The 18,062-nt window shown below is 40.8% G+C and overlaps 1 protein-coding gene across 1 annotated transcript in view; it reads right to left on the bottom strand.

Annotated features, from left to right (window-relative positions):
• Positions 1–17,823, bottom strand: part of Ehbp1 (EH domain binding protein 1) — a 305,768-nt gene extending 287,945 nt beyond the window's left edge. Inside the window, exon 1 of the mRNA XM_031338017.1 lies at positions 17,510–17,823. The gene's annotated coding sequence lies outside the window, so the exon portion shown is untranslated. The remainder of the gene's footprint in view (positions 1–17,509) is intronic.
• Between the last annotated feature and the right edge of the window lie 239 nt (positions 17,824–18,062).

The following is an 18,062-nucleotide window of genomic DNA, read 5'->3' as shown; positions in this document are numbered from 1 at the left end:
AAAAAGACAACTTCTGTCATAGATAACCTATGTATCTGGAAACTGCTAAAGTTCTTGAAAACTGTGGAACAACTTATTTCAGCAATTTTAAAGCATTTCTGCCATTAAGAATTAGTGTATTTTTTTAACAACACTAGTTAATATTTTGAACAACTCCTGCACTGTCCTTTGACAGTTCAACTGAAATGCCCTTTTTACCTCACTAGGAGATTACACATGGCTAACAATGGGATAGGCCCAAGCAAAGCAATTAGTTTCTGAACACTATTATTTTCAGAAGGAAATCTCACCTTTCCTCTTATTAAAAAGAGGATTGTCTTTAGGTTTGAAGAAGAAAGGCAGCATTTGAAACTGTTTGTATTTGGTGAGGTAGTTTGACCACAGAAAGACAGGGTACAGAACTGCAAAGCATCTTAGAAATTATCTAAGTCAATGTCTTTAAGAGTAAAGAAGAGGAGAGTGTGGTGGTCCAGACCCACACTCCCAACCCTTGAGAAGCAGAAGCAGGAGGATAGGAATTCAAAAGCAGGCCAGGCTACAGAACAAATTTCATACCAGTCTTGTCGGACCTGACGAGATGGCCTGCAGATCAAAGAACTTGCTCTGCAAGCATGAAAAGCTGTGTTCCATCTGCCCTGTGATGCCAGCACTCATATAGTGAGATGGAAGATGGAGAGGGGATCCCCTGGAAAGTCAAGGATCAGCTAGCCTAGAGTACAGGGTGCCAAAGAAACTAGAGATGCCTGTTTTAAAAAAACAAGATAGCTCATGAGAACCAACTTCCAAGATTGTCCTCTGGCCCTCTTGGTGCAGAAGAAGAGAGGGGAAGGGAGGAGGGAGAGGAAGAGGGAGGGAGAAGGGGAGAGAGAGTTTTAAAAAGAACAGAGTGGCTCTTTTCTTTGCCTGCTCGCCTTGTGGGACTGCTAGATCCTCAGACTGCAAACTCTCTGGACATCATTTTAAACTACAAATTTTGACTGAGTAGATCTGGGAGAGACCTCAGACATGCTTGTCTAATAAGCTCCTGATAAGGATGTTGCAGCCTGTTCTTAAACCATACTTTGGAAGCAGGTTCTGGATACTTAGGGAGAAATCTGGCCAGGCCTGAGTCCTTAGTTCTTCATTTAGTCTTTTAGGAAAGAGTGGTTGGTGGGTAAATCTGTCATAGGCTACATTAAATAATTTATTCACTTCCGGTCTCCATCTGGGCCCCAGAGCTAAGGCTATCCCACAGCCCTCTGCACCCAGATCCCACCAGGAGAGAGCTGGTCTCCCAGGAGTGCTCTCACTCCTAAGCCCAGAGGTGAGATCACCATTTTTGCTCCAATAACTGTCCAAAGAGGGACTCACTAGAAGCCAACAGGGCACAGGAACAACGGAGCAGCTGCAGAAAGGATACTTCCAGTCTACATCTGTGCCCTGAAGCTAAGGATGCCCACAGCCCTCTGCACCCAATTCCCTGACCAGGAAAGAGCTGGTCTCCCTAGGAGTGCTGATATACCTAAGACCACAGGCTCACAGGCTCACAGGCCCACAGGAGGGACAAGCTCCAGTCAGAGACAGCAAGACCAACTAACACCAGAGGTAACCAGATGGTGAGAGGAAAGCACAAGAACCTAAGCAACAGAAACCAAGGTTATTTGGCATCATCAGAACCAAGTTCTCCCACCACAGAAAGTCCCGGATACCCCAATACATGAGGAAAGCAAGATTCAAATTTAAAATCACATCTCATGATGCTGATAGAGGAATTTAAGAAGGGAATAAATAACTCCTTTAAAGAAATACAGGAGCTCTCTCCTTCACCTGCTTGCCCTAACTGCTAGATCCTTGGACTTCCATTCACAGCTGCTGATGACCATTGTTGGGAGCTGGACTACAGACTGAGGAAGTTAATCTCCCAGAGTCTGATAAACCAGCAGTGACTTTCGCTAAAGGAAATGTCATCCTTCCGGCCTCTCTGGAATGATGTCCTGAGCAGAACTTGGGTGCAAGCTCTGCAGCCAGTCCCACAACACCCAGAGGAAGCTCCACTCCCAGGTGCTCTGACACTCTCAGGAACAGAAGTGAGGAGGACCTAACATCTGTCCCAACACCGGGAGTAACTGGGACCTGCGGGAGCAAGCACACAGGAACTCTACCAGCAGAGTGGTTCGGGTTCCTTCCGGCCTCTCTGGGCTGGTGTCCTGAGCAGACCTTGAGCACAGGCTCCACAGCCAGTCCCACCACACCAAGAGGAAGCTGCTACACTCCCAGGTACTCTAACAAGCCCAGAGTCACAGGATCCCAGAGACAGCCTGACTCTGAGGAGTTCTGACACAACCAGGATCACAGGAAGGACTGACTCCAGTCAAATTTAGCAAGGGCAGGTAGCACTAGAGATAACCAGATGGCGGGGGGCAAGTAGAAGAAAATAAACAACACAAACCAAGGTTACTTGGCATCATCAGAACCCAATTCTTCCACCATAGCAAGTCCTGGACACACCATCACACCGGAAACACAAGATTCAGATATAAAATCACTTATCATGATGATGATACAGGACTTTAAGAAAGACATAAATAGCACCCTCAAAGAAATACAGGAGAACACAGGTAAAGAGCTAGAAGCTCTTAAAGAGGAAACACCAAAATCCCTTAATGAACTACAGGAAAACACAATCAAACAGGTGAAGGAAATGAGAAAAACCATCCAGAATCTAAAAATGGAAATAGAAACAATAAAGAAATCAGAAAGAGAGACAACCCTGGAGATACAAAATCTATGAAAGAAATCAGGAGTCATAGATGCAAGCATCACCAACAGAATGCAAGAGATAGAAGAGAGAATCTCAGGGGCAGAAGACACCATAGAAAACATTGACACAACAGCCAAAGAAAATGCAAAATGCATAAATCTCCTAGTCCAAAACATCCAGGAAATCCAGAACACAATGAGAAGACCAAACCTAAGGATAATAGGTATAGAAGAGAGTGAAGATTCCCATCTTAAAGGGCCAGTAAATATCTTCAACAAAATTATAGAAGAAAACTTCCCTAACGTAAATAAAGAGATGCCTATGAACATACAAGAAGCCTACAGAATTCCAAATAGACTGGACCAGAAAAGAAATTACTCCTGTCACATAATAATCAAAACACCAAATGCACAAAAGAAAGAAAGAATATTAAAAGCAATAAAAGAAAAAGGTGAAGTAACATATAAAAGCAGACCTATCAGAATTACACCAGACTTCTCATCAGAGACTATAAAAGTCAGAAGATCCTGGGCAGATCTCATACAGACCCCAAGAAAACACAAATGCCAGTCCAAGCTACTACACCCAGCAAAACTCAGAATTAACATAGATGGAGAAACCAAAATATTCCATGACAAAAACAATTTTACACAACATCTTTACACTAATCCAGCTCTACAAAGGATAATAGATGGAAAACTCCAACACAAGGAGGGAAACTACACACTAGAAAAAGCAAGCAAGTAGTCTTCTTTCAACAAACCAAAAGAAGATGGCCACACATACATAATTCCATCTCTAACAAGAAAAATAACAAGAAAAAAATCACCTTTCCTTAATATCTCTTAACACCAATGGACTCAATCCACCAATAAAAAGACATAGAATAACAGACTGGATGTATAAACAGGTCCCAGCATTTTGCTGCATACAGAAAATGCACATCAGTGACAAAGACAGATACTACCTTGGAGTATAAGGCTGGAAAAAAATTTCCAAGCAAATGGTCCCAAGAAACAAGCTGGAGTAGCAATTCTAATATCAAATAAAATAAACTTTCAACCCAAAGTTATCAAAAAAGATAAGGAAGGGCACTTCATACCCACCAAAGGAAAAATCTACCAAGAGGAACTCTCAATTCTGAACATCTATGCTCCAAATGCAAGGACACTCACATTCATAAAAGAAACTTTACTAGACGGGCAGTAGTGGTGCACGCCTTTAATCTCAGCCCTTGGGAGGCAAAGACAGGTGGATTTCTGAGTTCGAGGCCAGCCTGGTCTACAGAGTGAATTCCAGGACAGCCAAGGCTACTCAGAGAAACCCTGTCTCAAAAAACAAACAAACAAACAAACAAAAACAAAACAAAAGAAAGTTTACTAAAGCTCAAAGCACACATTGCACCTCACACAATAATAGTGGGAAACTTCAACATCCCACTCTCACCAATGGACAGATCATGGAAATAGAAACTGAACAGAGACACAGTGAAGCTAACAGAAGTTATGAACCAAATGGATTTAACAGATATATACAGAACATTTCATCCTAGAACAAAATAATATACCTTCTTCTCAGAAGTACCTGAGATCAGAAGGTACTCTGATGGTACCTTCTCTAAAACTCACCATATAATCGGTCACAAAACAGGCCTCAACAGATACAAGAAGATAGAAATAATCCCATGCATCTTACCAGATCACCACAGACTAAGGCTGGTCTTCAGTAACAAAAAAAAAAAAAAAAAAAAAAAAAAAAAAAAAAAACAACAACAGAAAGCCCACATATACATGGAAGCTGAACAACACTCTACTCAATGATAACTTGGTCAAGGAAGAAATAAAGAAAGAAATTAAAGACTTTACAGAATTCAATGAAAATGAAGGCACAGCATACACAAACTTACGGGACACAATGAAAGCAGTGCTAATGAAAGCAGAAAAACTCATAGCTCTGAGTGCCTCCAAAAAGAAACTGGAGAGAGCATACACAAGCAGCTTGACAGCACACCTGAAAGCTCTAAAACAAAAAGAAGCAAATATAGCCAAGAGGAGTAGAGGGCAGGAAATAATCAAACTCAGGGCTGAAATCAATCAAGTGGAAACAAAAAGAACTATACAAAGAATCAAAAACAAAAAAAAAAAACAAAAAAAAAACAAAACAAAAACAAAAAACCCAGAGCCGGTTCTTTGAAAAAATCAACAAGATAGATAAACCCTTGGCCAGAGTAACCAGAGGGCAAAGAGACAGTATCAAAACTAACAAAATCAGAAATGAGAAGGGAGATATAATAACAGAAACAGAGGAAAAGCAAAAAATCATCAGGTCCTACTACAAAAGCCTATATTCGACAAAACTGGAAAATCTGGATGAAATGGACAATTTTCTAGACAGATTATCAAGTACCTAAGTTAAATAAGGATCAGATAAATCATCTAAATTATCAGATAATCATCTCATAACCCCCAAAGAAATAGAAGAGGTCATTAAAAGTCTCTCAATCAAAAAAAGCCCAGGACCAGATGGGTTTAGTACAAGAATTCTATCAGACCTTAAAAGAAGACCTAATACCAATACTCTTCAAACTGTTCCACAAAATAGAAACAGAAGTAACACTATCCAATTCATTCTATGAAGCCACAGTTACACTGATACCAAAACCACACAAAGACCCAACAAAGAAAGAGAACTTCACACCAATTTTCCTTGTGAATATCAACACAAAAATACTCAATAAAATTCTTGCCAATTGAACCCAAACATCAAAACAATCATTCACCACTATCAAGTAGGCTTCATTCCAGGAACACAGGGATGGTTCAATATACGAAATCCATCTATGTAATCCACTACCTAAACAAACTCAAAGAAAAAAAACACATGATCATTTCATTAGATGCTGAAAAAGCATCTGACAAAATTCAACATCCCTTCATGTTAAAAGTCTTAGAAATATCAGGAATTCAAGGCCCATACTTAAACATAGTAAAAACAATATACAGCAAATCAGTAGCCAACATCAAACTAAATGGAGAGAAACTTGAAGCAATCCCACTAAAATCAGGGACTAGATAAGGCTGCCCTCTCTCCCTCTCTATTCAATATAGTACTTGAAGTTCTAGATAGGACAATCAGACAACAAAAAGAGGTCAAAGGGATACAAATTGGAAAAGAAAAAGTCAAAAGATCATTAGTTGCAGATGATATGATTGTATACTTAAGTGACCCCAAAAATTCCACCAGAGAACTCCTACAGCTGATAAACAACTTCAGTAAAGTGACTAGATATAAAATTAACTCAAACAAGTCAGTAGCCTTCCTCTACACAAAGGATAAAAGGGCTGAGAAAGAAGTTAGGGAAACAACACCCTTCACGATAGTCACAAACAATATAAAATATCCTGGTGTGATTCTATCAAAGCAAGTGAAAGATCTGTATGACAAGAACTTCAAGTCTCTGAAAAAAGAAATCAAAGATCTCAGAAGATGGAAAAATCTCCCATGCTCATGGATTGGCAGGATTAATATAATAAAAATGTCCATCTTGCCAAAAGCAATCTAAAGATTCAATGCAATCCCTATCAAAATTCCAACTCAATTCTTCATAGAGTTAGAGAGAGAAATTTGCAAATTCATTTGGAATAACAAAAAACCCAGGATAGTGAAAACTATTCTTAACAATAAAAGAACTTCTGGTGGAATCACCTTCCCTGACCTCAAGCTGTACTACAGAGCAATAATGATAAAAACTGCATGGTACTGGTACAGAGAAAGGCAGGTGGATCAATGGAACAGGATTGAAGACCCAGAAATGAACCCACACATCTATGGTCACTTGATATTTGACAAAGGAGCTAAAACCATCCAGTGGAAAAAAAGATAGCATTTTCAATAAATGGTGCTGGTTCAACTGGAGCTCAGCATGTAGAAGAATGCAAATTGATTCATTCTTATCTCCTTGTACAAAGCTCAAGTCCAAGTGGATCAAGGAACTCCACATAAAACCAGATACACTGAAACTGACAGAAGAGAAAGTGGGGAAGAGCCTCAAACACATGGGCACAGGGGAAATTTTCCTGAACAGAACACCATTGGCTTATGCTCTAAGATCAAGAATTGACAAATAGGACCTCATAAAATTGCAAAGCTTCTGTAAGGCAAAGGACACTGTCAATAGGACAAAAGAGCAATCAACAGATTGGGAAAAGATCTTTACTAACCCTACATCCAATAGAGGGCTAACAGCCAATATATACAAAGAACTCAAAAAAATAGACTCCAGAGAACCAAATAATCCTACTAAAAATGGGGTACAGAGCTAAACAGAGAATTCTCAACTGAGGAATACAGAATGGCTGAGAAGCACCTAAAGAAATGTTCAACATCCTTAGTCATCAGGGAAATGCAAATCAAAACAACCCTGAGATTCCACCTCACACCAATCAGAATGGCTAAGATCAAGAAAATCAGGTGACAGCAGATGCTGGCGAGGTTGTGGAGAAAGAGGAACAATCCTTCATTGCTGGTGGGATTGCAAGCTGATATAACCACTCTGGAAACCAGTTTGTCGGTTCCTCAGAACATTGAACATAGTACTACCAGAGGACCCAGCTATACCACTCCTGGGCATATACCCAGAAGATGCTCCAACATGTAATAAGGATTTATTTATAATGGCCAGAACCTGAAAATAACTAATATGTCCTTCAACAGATGAATGGATACAGAAAATGTGGTACATTTACACAATGGAGTACTACCCAGCTAATAAAAACAATGAATTCATAAAATTCTTAGGCAAATGGATGAAATTAGAAAATATCATCCTGAGTGAGGCAACCCAGACACAAAAGAGTGTACAAGGTATGTACTCGCTGATAAGTGGATATTAGCCCAGAAGCTTGAAATACCTAAGATACAATTTACAGACCATGTGAAACTCAAGAAGAAGGAAAAACCAAGGTGTGGATGCTTCAGTCCTTCTTAGAAGGGGAAACAATATAGTCACAGGAGGAAATATGGAGACCAAGTGTGGAGTAAAGACTGAAGGAAAGGCCATCCAGAGACTGCCCCACCTGGGAATTCATCCCATTTACAGTTACCAAACCCAGACACTATTGTGGATACCAAGAAGTGCTTGCTGACAAGAGCCTGACATAGCTGTCTCCTGAGAGGTTCTGCCAGAGCCTGACAAATACAGAGGTGGATGCTTGCAGCCAACCATTGAACTGAGCATGGGGCCCCCAATGGAGGAGTTAGAGAAAGGACTGAAGGAAGTGAAGGGGTTTGCAACCTATAGGAAGAACAACAATATCAACCAACCAGATTCCCCAGAGCTCCCAGAGACTAAATCACAAACCAAAGAGTACACATGGAGGGACCCATGGCTCCAGCCACATGTGAGGCAGAGGATGGCCTTGTCAGACATCCATGGGAGGAGAGGCCCTTAGTCCCAGGAAGGCTCAATGTCCCAGTATAGGGGAATGGCAGAGTGGGGAGGCGGGAGTGGGTGAGTGAGCACTCTCATACCAGAGAGGGAGGATGGGATAGGGGGGTTCTGGAGGGGAAACTGGGAAAGGGGATAACATTTTAAATGTAAATAAATAAAATATCCACCAAGAAAAAGAAAAAAAAAGGACAGAGCGTGCTTGCTTCAGGCCCAAAAGGTAAAGTAAGTTGTTAAATGTAATAGTGGGAACAGCATGGAGTGTTGCAAGCTACTTTATATAGAAATGAGAACAGTAGCATCTGCCTTCTAGATTGGTGTGAGAAGTAAATGGTAAGTAAAACTTAGAAGAGGGCCCCAAACTGCTGCTGACACACAGCAAGTGCTTGACAACTATGATTGTCAATTCTTTTACACCAGATTGTACTACTAATGCAGCTGGCCAAAAGAACCCAAACGCTTGTTTAAAACGAGATTCCAAATGAAGTAAATCATGTGTGACATCAAGCAATGTTTTTAAAGCACTCACTAATCGTTAAAGGAAGCAACGCCCAGCATACTGCTGCAGAGAATAGGGTTTGCTCTTCTTGGTGATTTTAACTGTTTTCAGATACACACAGCTCCATACAAAAGGATGACTCCAGGGACGTTTCTGCACTGCAGAGAGCAATACAGAGATCATTTACATAGAGCTTGCTGTTAGCTCCATATGGCCTGTATTCATCATCTACTAGGTTCACTACCCTATCTTTAGAGTTTCAGTGGCCAGGATAGAAACTGCCCACTTACGTATGCTTGGCTGGCTTGAAAATGTAAGAAGAGGTGAAGGAGAGCGTCACTCTTGGCCCGACTTGGCCCTTGAGTTAGGATTAACATGTAATCCTGTCCACGTGTCTCTGATCTAAAGAGCAGGCAAAATGCAGCTGGCACAGGTGTATTATTTATGGGTTGCAATCATGCATGGTGTTCTTGGCTGTCCCACAAAGGATTTCACTGTGGTTAAATGGAGAGCTGTCTCCCTTTTGTTTAGACCAAGCCTCACTCAGATAGGACAAATGGGCATTTCTGGTGACATGTGATCACTCGGTTTGTGTTAGTAATTAAAGTTACTATCAAAAGACTAATTAGGAGTGAGCAGATCCCTCTCCGTGCCACCCTCCCTTAGACAGGAAGTAGGGAGAGAAGGAGGAAAATTCTGCATTCTCCTAAACCCACTAAGAGTAAAGTGGGAAAAGGGTTCTCCTCTCCCATGGCAAGGTCAAAGAACTAATCCCTTTACACAGAATGAATTTTATTTTCCTTCCATTGGTTGCTTCAAAAGATTACATACACCCTTCAAGGTGGAAGGACTTTCTTGTTTATACATCAGTCTTCATGACAATCTCAGTGGCAGAGAAGAAGAAACACTTAAGCTCAGGACCCTCTTCCCCTCACCCTCAATCAGTGTTGAGTGTAGGCTTAGCTTCAGAATTTGAACATGCAGTCACTTGATGCTCTGTAATATCCAGAAAGAGCACGCACTGGTATCATGAGTTGTGTCTCCCTGAAATGATACAGCCCAGGGCCCAGTATCTCAGGATGTAGCCTACTTTTGGAAATAGGGCTATTGCAGATGTGATTCATCAAGGCCATTGGATGGGCCCTATCCTGGTATGATAGCTAAGCCTCATAAAAAAAAGACATGGTCCTAGATGGCCACACCCCGGGAGCCCCTGTGAAGATGAAGACCAGGGTGAGGCTTCTACAGTCAAGGTACAGCCAAGGCTGTCAACCAGAGATTGCTCCCAAAACCACGACAAATGGTAGGAGGGGGACCTTCCTCGCAGCCTAGAGAAGGAACAAACTTTGCTGACATCTCCTCTGTGACAAAGACCTGTAGCCTCCAGAACTGTGAGAAGCAGATTTTGTTGTCTAAACCAGTTAGTTTATAGTGCGTTGCTGTGGCAACCCTTGCAATCTAATACACAACACATCTTTCCTTCCTTCTGTTCCTCCTTCCTATTCCTTCCTTTAGGTTCATGCAAAAAATTTTTCAATTTTGGCTTTCTTGGAATTTCCTGTTTGATATTGGAATATATTTTTTATACACATGGTCATGTTACACACTGTTCAAAAGTTGCATTTCTCACTTTAAAAAGTTTTTTGCTAATTACTTTTTATTCACTGTTTATACTATTTTTAGGCAAAAAGCAAATTTCAGTGACTTTTCTTGTTCAAGTTCAAAATGGATCCTGAGACAACTGGTAAAAACAATACATTTTCCCCAAGGAATACTAAGGAATGTGCAGCACAGCATTGGTTCAAGAAGTTTTACAGAGGAGATTAGAGCCTTCAGTTGCTGACAAGAACCAAGTGAGAGATGCTGCTGAGACCCAATGTGGACCATTCGACTGCTGCGTAATGTTTGAGGCAGACTAGAAAGATGAAGACGTTTGGTGAGTAGGTACCTCATAAGCTGAACAACAACAAAAAATTTTGTTTTAAGGATGTTTTTAACTATTGTCCCCTTTTAAGCTGTGTGGCACCATTTCTGAGTTGGGAGTCTTGCATACAACGAAAAGATTGTATGTGACTTCTAATGAATTCCAACATGCTTCCAAAAGCCATGCACTAGAAAAAGGTCCCACTCACTTTTTGGTGGTCTGCTGCTGATTCGGCCCACCAGAGTTCTGAATCCTAGTGATATCACTTTATCTGAGAATTGCTCAGCAAATTGATGAAATGCACTGAATATTGCTGCCCCTGCTTTGGTGGATAGAAGAAATGCAATTCTCCTCACCCAGACTGTCTATGTGACTAGGAGTTGGGAGTCTGTGAAGCTAGAGCTTCTGGGGTGGGATTGGGGAGGTAGAGGAAATCTCCTGAGAATAAAACCGAGACTCCCTCTCCCCCTCCCTCCTTCTCCCCTCCCCTCCCTCTCTCCTCCCTCCTTCTCCCCCTCCCTCCCTCTCTCCTCTCTCTCTCTCTCTCTCTCTCTCTCTCTCTCTCTCTCTCTCTCTCTCTCTCTCTGTGTTTGTAGGGATATGGACTTGAATACCATCTGGCAAAGCCTGGAAATTTCAGTTATATGAGCCAATGTATCCCTTTTGCATAGGGCATCTTAAGATGAATTCTCAGATATTTGCCACTAAAGGCATCCTAATACACCCAGATGTGCTTTTTAAAAATGTCTTCTTTTTATTTATTTTTTTTTTCGGAGACAGGGTTTCTCTGTGTAGCCTTGGCTGTCCTGGAACTCACTCTGTAGACCAGGCTGGCCTCGAACTCAGAAATCCACCTGCCTCTGCCTCCCAAGTATTGGGATTAAAGGCATGCACCACCACCACCTGGCTTCAAAATGTCTTCTAACTCTTTCACAGTGCATAATAATCAATTTTTTCCCTCTTGTGCATTTAACTTATATGTTGGTATGTACTTCACTAATATTGGTGACTAGGAGATTAGTGAATTTGCATTTCTCATCTTATTCTTCTGATTAAGAAGCTATAAATGATGTTGTTCTAAAATACCCAGCGATGCTTTGTTTTAGAGTTGAGTATCTACCTCCTGGGTCTGAAGACTCCACAACTTGTCACAGACTTAACAGCTCAAGACTGCTGTTGCCACCTGACTGATTCCTAAATGTCAGGACGATTTGACTAATTTCTAAGTTGGTCAATCTATTCATTATGAGCTGTCTGCTAAACAGAATCCAGTGGCATCCTCCTCAATGTGAGTTCTGTTTTGTGGCTGCCTTTAAAAACAACTCATAGACAGGTGCAGTGAGCAACAGCGATGATGACCCAAATGAGGTGAACAGTGAAAGTAGGATTCCAACAGCAGCAGGAAGCTCCTCCTTACCAGTTCTGAACAGGAGAGAATGACAACTGTCATGACCTAGTTAGCATCTGCACCAAACGACTGGGAAGGACACTGACTTCCTACTGTTAGTGCTTTTTACAGCATGTCATATTAAAGAAACGACCTATCTCAGGCCTCCTTTGTCATGGAGCTAGAGTTCTCTCAGAATGTGTGGATGCCTCCACATCCTTCCCAAACAGCAGTCCAGCCTCTTAAATGCCAAAATTGTTTCCAGGGACAAGGTCCTTGCCTATTGAAGCAGAAATCTATCCAAGGGAAATATTCCCTTTACTAAGGCATAGTCCCTCTCCCTGTAACATTAGCCTCAGAGAGTACTAAGAGATCATTTAAACCAGGAAGTCTTGTGTCCATGATTTGCCTTCTGAAATTGAGTAATCTGATGACAGCATGTGCATCCCTCCCATCTCAGGTACCCTGTTGTCCTGAAAAAGGTTCTTTGAAACGACATGCTAATTGTCCCCTCTAACCCCTCCCCGCTACATAGCATAGTCTTCCTTGATATCCAACTCCTATTCATACAGAAGTTATGAATCTTCTTCTAGGTAGAAAATAATGAAAATAAGCATATTTTCAGTACTTTATGCCCAGAGTGATTCCACCATCCCAAATACAGTAGGGCTGGTCTACCAACATTTCTGGAAAAGTCATGTTTTCTACATATAAATTGGGCAGGCTTCCAATTGTCAATCTTGTCAATTGAATAGAATTATGTGGCTAGAATGTACCTTAGCAGCTTCTTAGCCAGCTGATTTATCCTGTTAGCCATGCTATCTTGCATATATTCAGGGTTTTGTGTACTTCATGAGGCACTTTCATTTGTATCATCCTGTGTATTATTTGTTATCACTTTGGGAAGAAAGCAGGGCAATGTGTTATTTCCCTACTCTACAGACGAAGCACAATCACTACCCATAGGTAATAACTAGGTAGTAATAATGGTAAAACTCAAATCCTGTGTCTCTTAGCTTCACTACCCTCTCTCTTTCCTGCTCCTCGAAGGCATAAACTAGCAGTGTGTGAAGAGAGAGAAGATGAACTCATGACCTAAGGAGACTTCTTTATGTTCCCTTTTTTTTTGTAGTATAACTTCCACATTCTCAGATGCAATAATTCAAGAAAAGGAATGCAGAGCACTGTGGAGGTGTAAGAGAGAAGACGGAGGAGCTGACACTGCCTTCAGGTGGCAGTGGGTACCTCTGGGAAGTCTTTGTGCAGGAGTAGATCTCTGGCTGGGATTAAGTCTTTTTCCTTATCTGATTGATGATCTCTCCTAACCCAGTGAAGGTCCATAAAGGGAAGTGGCTTTCCTTTTGGGTCTTCCTGGGTTCACAAAAGTCATTAAAAAAAAAAAAAAAAAAAAAGAGCAGTCTTTGCACATTTGGTGAGAAAAGTTCCCTCAACTTCTCTTTAGTTCAGAATGGGACAATAGAAGACTGTGGTTGGGGATTGCTGTGCTTGTCCAGAGCACATTCGGACACATGCTTGGATTCTGCCTAGAATGAAGCCCAGAACTCAACTTATCTGTGGCTTTGGACAGTTGACGAGACACACTTGGGAGGTAGTGGATTGGGGGTTAATACTGTCTTAAATGTTGTACCGTGTCTCTGCCTCAATCTTTTACTCATGTTGAGGAATTTGCAAAACACTTTCTGCTATAAAAAAAAAAAAAGCGTGGGGATTGTCTATGGCCCTTGCTGCAGAAATTAGACCCCAGTAGAACCTAAGAATAAGAAACTAGAGTGTTAGCAGAAACAATTGGAGAAGAGGAGAGTATAAAATAATAGAAGAAACACATTAAAAAAACAATATGGAATACTAAAGTATAAAACTGAGTAAAGGAATATCAAACAGCTCTTTTTTTTTTCCTGTTTGGTCATTTTGCCCAATTTCAATATGTTCAATTTATGTTTTATGTTTTTTATTTTACTATTACTTAGGAGCAAGATTTTGTTGTTGTTATTGTTTTACCCTAAGAAAAAGGGAATGCTCTGGATGGGAAGGAAGGTTGGGAAGAACTGGGAGGGGTAGAAATGAGAAAATCATAATTAGAATGGGAGAAAAAAATGGCAAATCCTACATGCACGCGCGCGCGTGCGCGCACACACACACACACACACACACACACACACACACCTGAACTGGCTTCAGGTTAGTGTCACGTTAGCTTTCTGGATAGGCTCTAGTATTCTCAACCTTTTTACTTTATGTAGGCTACAAAACCAGCAAAGAATTCTGACTGATGCACGACATAGGTGTGGGAGTTAAGTTAGTTTCCCATTACTTCAGGATCAATAAAGCCAGTCTGAATTGTGTGGCTTTTTTGTTTGTCGGTTGTTTGGTTTTGTTTTTGGTTTTTTTTTTTGTTTTTTTTGTTTTTTTTTTTTTTTTTTTTCGAGACAGGGTTTCTCTGTATAGCCCTGGCTGTCCTGGAACTCACTCTGGAGACCAGGCTGGCCTCGAACTCAGAAATCCGCCTGCCTCTGCCTCCCAAGTGCTGGGATTAAAGGCGTGCGCCACCACCGCCCGGCTTGTTTTTGTTTTTAAGAAAAAGGTTGTCCTGTACTTTAGAGACTGTGCTAATAAAATGTAAAACATGTGCTTTGTAATGAGCAGACGAGGCTGGACTCTGGGATGTACTCAGTATTTTCTCTGAAGAGTCTAATATGGTTTTTTTTTTTAAAGGTTTATTTATTATTGTATGTAAGTACACTGTAGCTGTCTTCAGACACTCCAGAAGAGGGCATCAGATCTCATTACAGATGGTTGTGAGCCACCATGTGGTTGCTGGGATTTGAACTCAGGACTTTCAGAAGAGCAGTCAGTGCTCTTAACTGCTGAGCCATCTCTCCAGCCCTCTAATATGGTTTTAATAAATAAAAAAATTATACAATTTAAAATAATGAATTATCAAACATTTTTTGTGAGTAAAACTAGATTTAAAAACACAATACAGTCTTTCTTAATAGCAAATGCATGTATAATTAAAGTGTGGGAATCTCATATATAAAGATAACATGAAGGTAAGGGGTGGATTGGGATTCAACCTTGAAATCAATGTGTTACATAATCTATCAACTTAATTTTTACTTTTGTGGGATGTATCTAGACTATTTTTACTGATGAGATTATCGTCACCTTTTAAAAACAAAGAGCTCTAAAATTATGTGAATATAAATGACTTATTTTAGAATTCAAATACGCTAAAGTATATGAATGTAGAGTATAAACTCTTAAGTGCTACTATTGTTTGCATTATTCTCTAATGCCTGCCTCAAGTTACAAACCAAAAGGGGAAACAAAACACTGTGTACTATTGTTTCTTGGGAAAAGACAGGATTGGATATTATTTTTTATTGTAGCCCCTACCCCACATTTCATTTGGATTTTGGTTTCTTTCTTCTGAGACATCTTACACATGTGTTAAGAACTGAGCAAATCTAGAGGTACTATAGTCTGCTAGTCACATGGGGTCGTGGTTGGCATGTTAGAGACATGGGCTACTCCTTAGTTACAGAGTAAACCAGTGAAGGTAACAACCATTGACTATTTTCAAAGTGTGAATTCTGAAATGCTATGGCAACTCAGAGAGAAAATAGCTGCAGATAATGTTGGCTGATCTCTCCCAGCATAACTCTTAGTGGCCAAACTACATCTTCAATGGTATCCTACTATTCACTATGACTACTATTATTTTATGAATTGGGGCGCATTCAATGATTAGTAATGGAATAATGCCTATAATAAAGTATGGTTAAGTTGCATTTTAGACCAGTGCTTTTTGAAGAGGATAGTAGGCTCTATTTTAGCCATGTTAATTAATAAGGAGCTTTCAATTATTCAGATAAACAAATTTTTTTTCCTGAGTTCAAACTCAAAGGTTCTCAGGTTAAGAAGGCACCTCTGCATGGGTTCATGCTTTGAGATTTCCCCATTCCCTCCCCAGCACCTAGGCACAGGATTTCTTGGTGGTATTTGAGACACAGAAGAATTTATTTTGTATGTTGTTTCTCCCTCACCCCCACCCTCTTTTATGTTGTTTTTTTTTTTTCTTTTCAAAAATGTAGCAGCAGCATCAGACTGTCCTACATATTTATATTTCAAGACTCTCAATGACACTGTTCCACCGTGTTTTCTAATTGGGAGCACAAAGCGGCCACTCTGGGTATAACCATGAAGAAGCAACATCTGGGAGTTTCTGAAGTATCTCAAGGGCTATGATTTTCACATATTAGGTGCTTTAAAAACCACTTGCTTAAGGGCACTTTGTAGAGGCAGACAGATTACAAAGCATTGATCTCTTCTGGCACTAAGGAACAACTGAGTTTCAACCCTCCTCTGTTCCTGGAAGGGTATTTTAGCATGGACAAATGAGACTACTGTGTAGACCCTGGAGCAGGTCCCCTTTAGTGGCCCTTTGCTATCCATGCCTGAGGCAACAGAAATGACACCTGACATGGCATCAGCTCAGAATCTCTCCAGCTCCTGCCTCCCCAGAGGTGTCACTCTCTTCTGGCCTCTGCAGTTCTTTTTGAGTCACTGAAATGAATCAGGTTCCACATTTTATCTTTTGGACTAAGGTTCATCTAGCAGGGATGAGGGCTCTAAGATTCACCTCTCCTAGCCCTTTCTGCTTCTTGAAGAATTGCCAGACAGCAATTCACTGTATACGAAGCATTTTGTGAGCATCACAAACAACTGCCTCAGTACTATTGGTATGGGTGCCTCCTGTGTACACTACAATCTCAATTTGTTTGAAAGTATTACCTTAGAAAACTTATAAGCTGCTGGGCAGAGGTGGTGCATGCCTTTAATCCCAGCACTTGGGAGGCAGAGGCAGGCAGATTTCTGAGTTTGAGGCCATCCTGGTCTACAGAGTGAGTTCCAGGACAGTCAGGGGTATACAGAGAAACCCTGTCTCAAAAAAAGCAAAACAAAACAAAACAAAACAAAAACAAAAAACAAACAAAAAAAAAGAAAGAAAATTTGTAAGCCATAAAGTATGTCAATTTATAATGTATGGCACCACTTTCCTACCATAGGGCTAACCAAATAGTGTATTTCAAGCCAAATATAGGTGATGGTGAAAATAGATGAAGTATAACTTATGATCAGGAATAGAAGCCACTGGCAAGTGCAACCAACTCAGTACACACTGGTGCCAAGAACACAGCAAATTTCCCCAAAGCCGAGGCAGCCATATAGTTTATAATAGAAACTTCAACATCACCACCAACTGTTGAGTATCAGGCAGGCAAATTTTCAGTTAGGTTTTGTTGAACTCTAGTTATTTGTTAAAATGTCATTTGTGAACCCCAAATACTGCTTACTCTTAGCAATTAGTAAGTGGCTTTTAATGACAAAACATACACACACATACAAATCCAGGACATCATGAGCCATTTGCTACTAATATTTGAGGAAAAGACATTTTGTGAAGTCTTGGAAGGATATTCATGGCCTACCTGTTAGCTGTGGTTGAAATCACTGCTCGGATAGTTGGCTTGTCTTTTTGATGCAGCTTCTTGGGTTGCCGGTTACTGGTCCTGTTTTATTCTTTGATACTATGGGCATACTGACTCTATGCCCTAGCTAGTGATCCAGGGCAGTCCTGGCCTGACCTTCCAAAGCTCCAGTCTCTCACTGGAGTCCCTCTCTGGAAGGGAGAGTTAGATGTCACCCTCTAACTGGACAGGTAGCTGGTGGCCACCCTGTACCATCTGTGATGCCATAATGGGAAAACTTGGGAGAGTCATCCTCAAGAGAAGTCATAAGACTAATCACAGGCCACTCTGCCCCCAACTTGTCAACAAGGAGCAAGTTCCTCCTGTCTTGGCTCAGATTTCTGCTTAGTAAAACAGAAACAACAAAACACAAAGCCTTTCTTGGGTCTCTTGTGAAGATGGAATGAGATTGTATAAGTAGTAAAGCACAGTGAGATATAAATTAATTATGGAGGGAACACATCTGTGCTGTGCTTGCTAAGTGACAATGCAAACATCCACACTGTTCTTTCTG

Source organism: Mastomys coucha, unplaced genomic scaffold (genome assembly GCF_008632895.1).
Source record: "Mastomys coucha isolate ucsf_1 unplaced genomic scaffold, UCSF_Mcou_1 pScaffold22, whole genome shotgun sequence".
NCBI classification, from domain to species: Eukaryota; Metazoa; Chordata; class Mammalia; order Rodentia; family Muridae; genus Mastomys; species Mastomys coucha.
The sequence above is the reverse complement of the archived record's forward strand: the minus strand, read 5'-3'. Positions and strand labels throughout refer to the sequence as shown.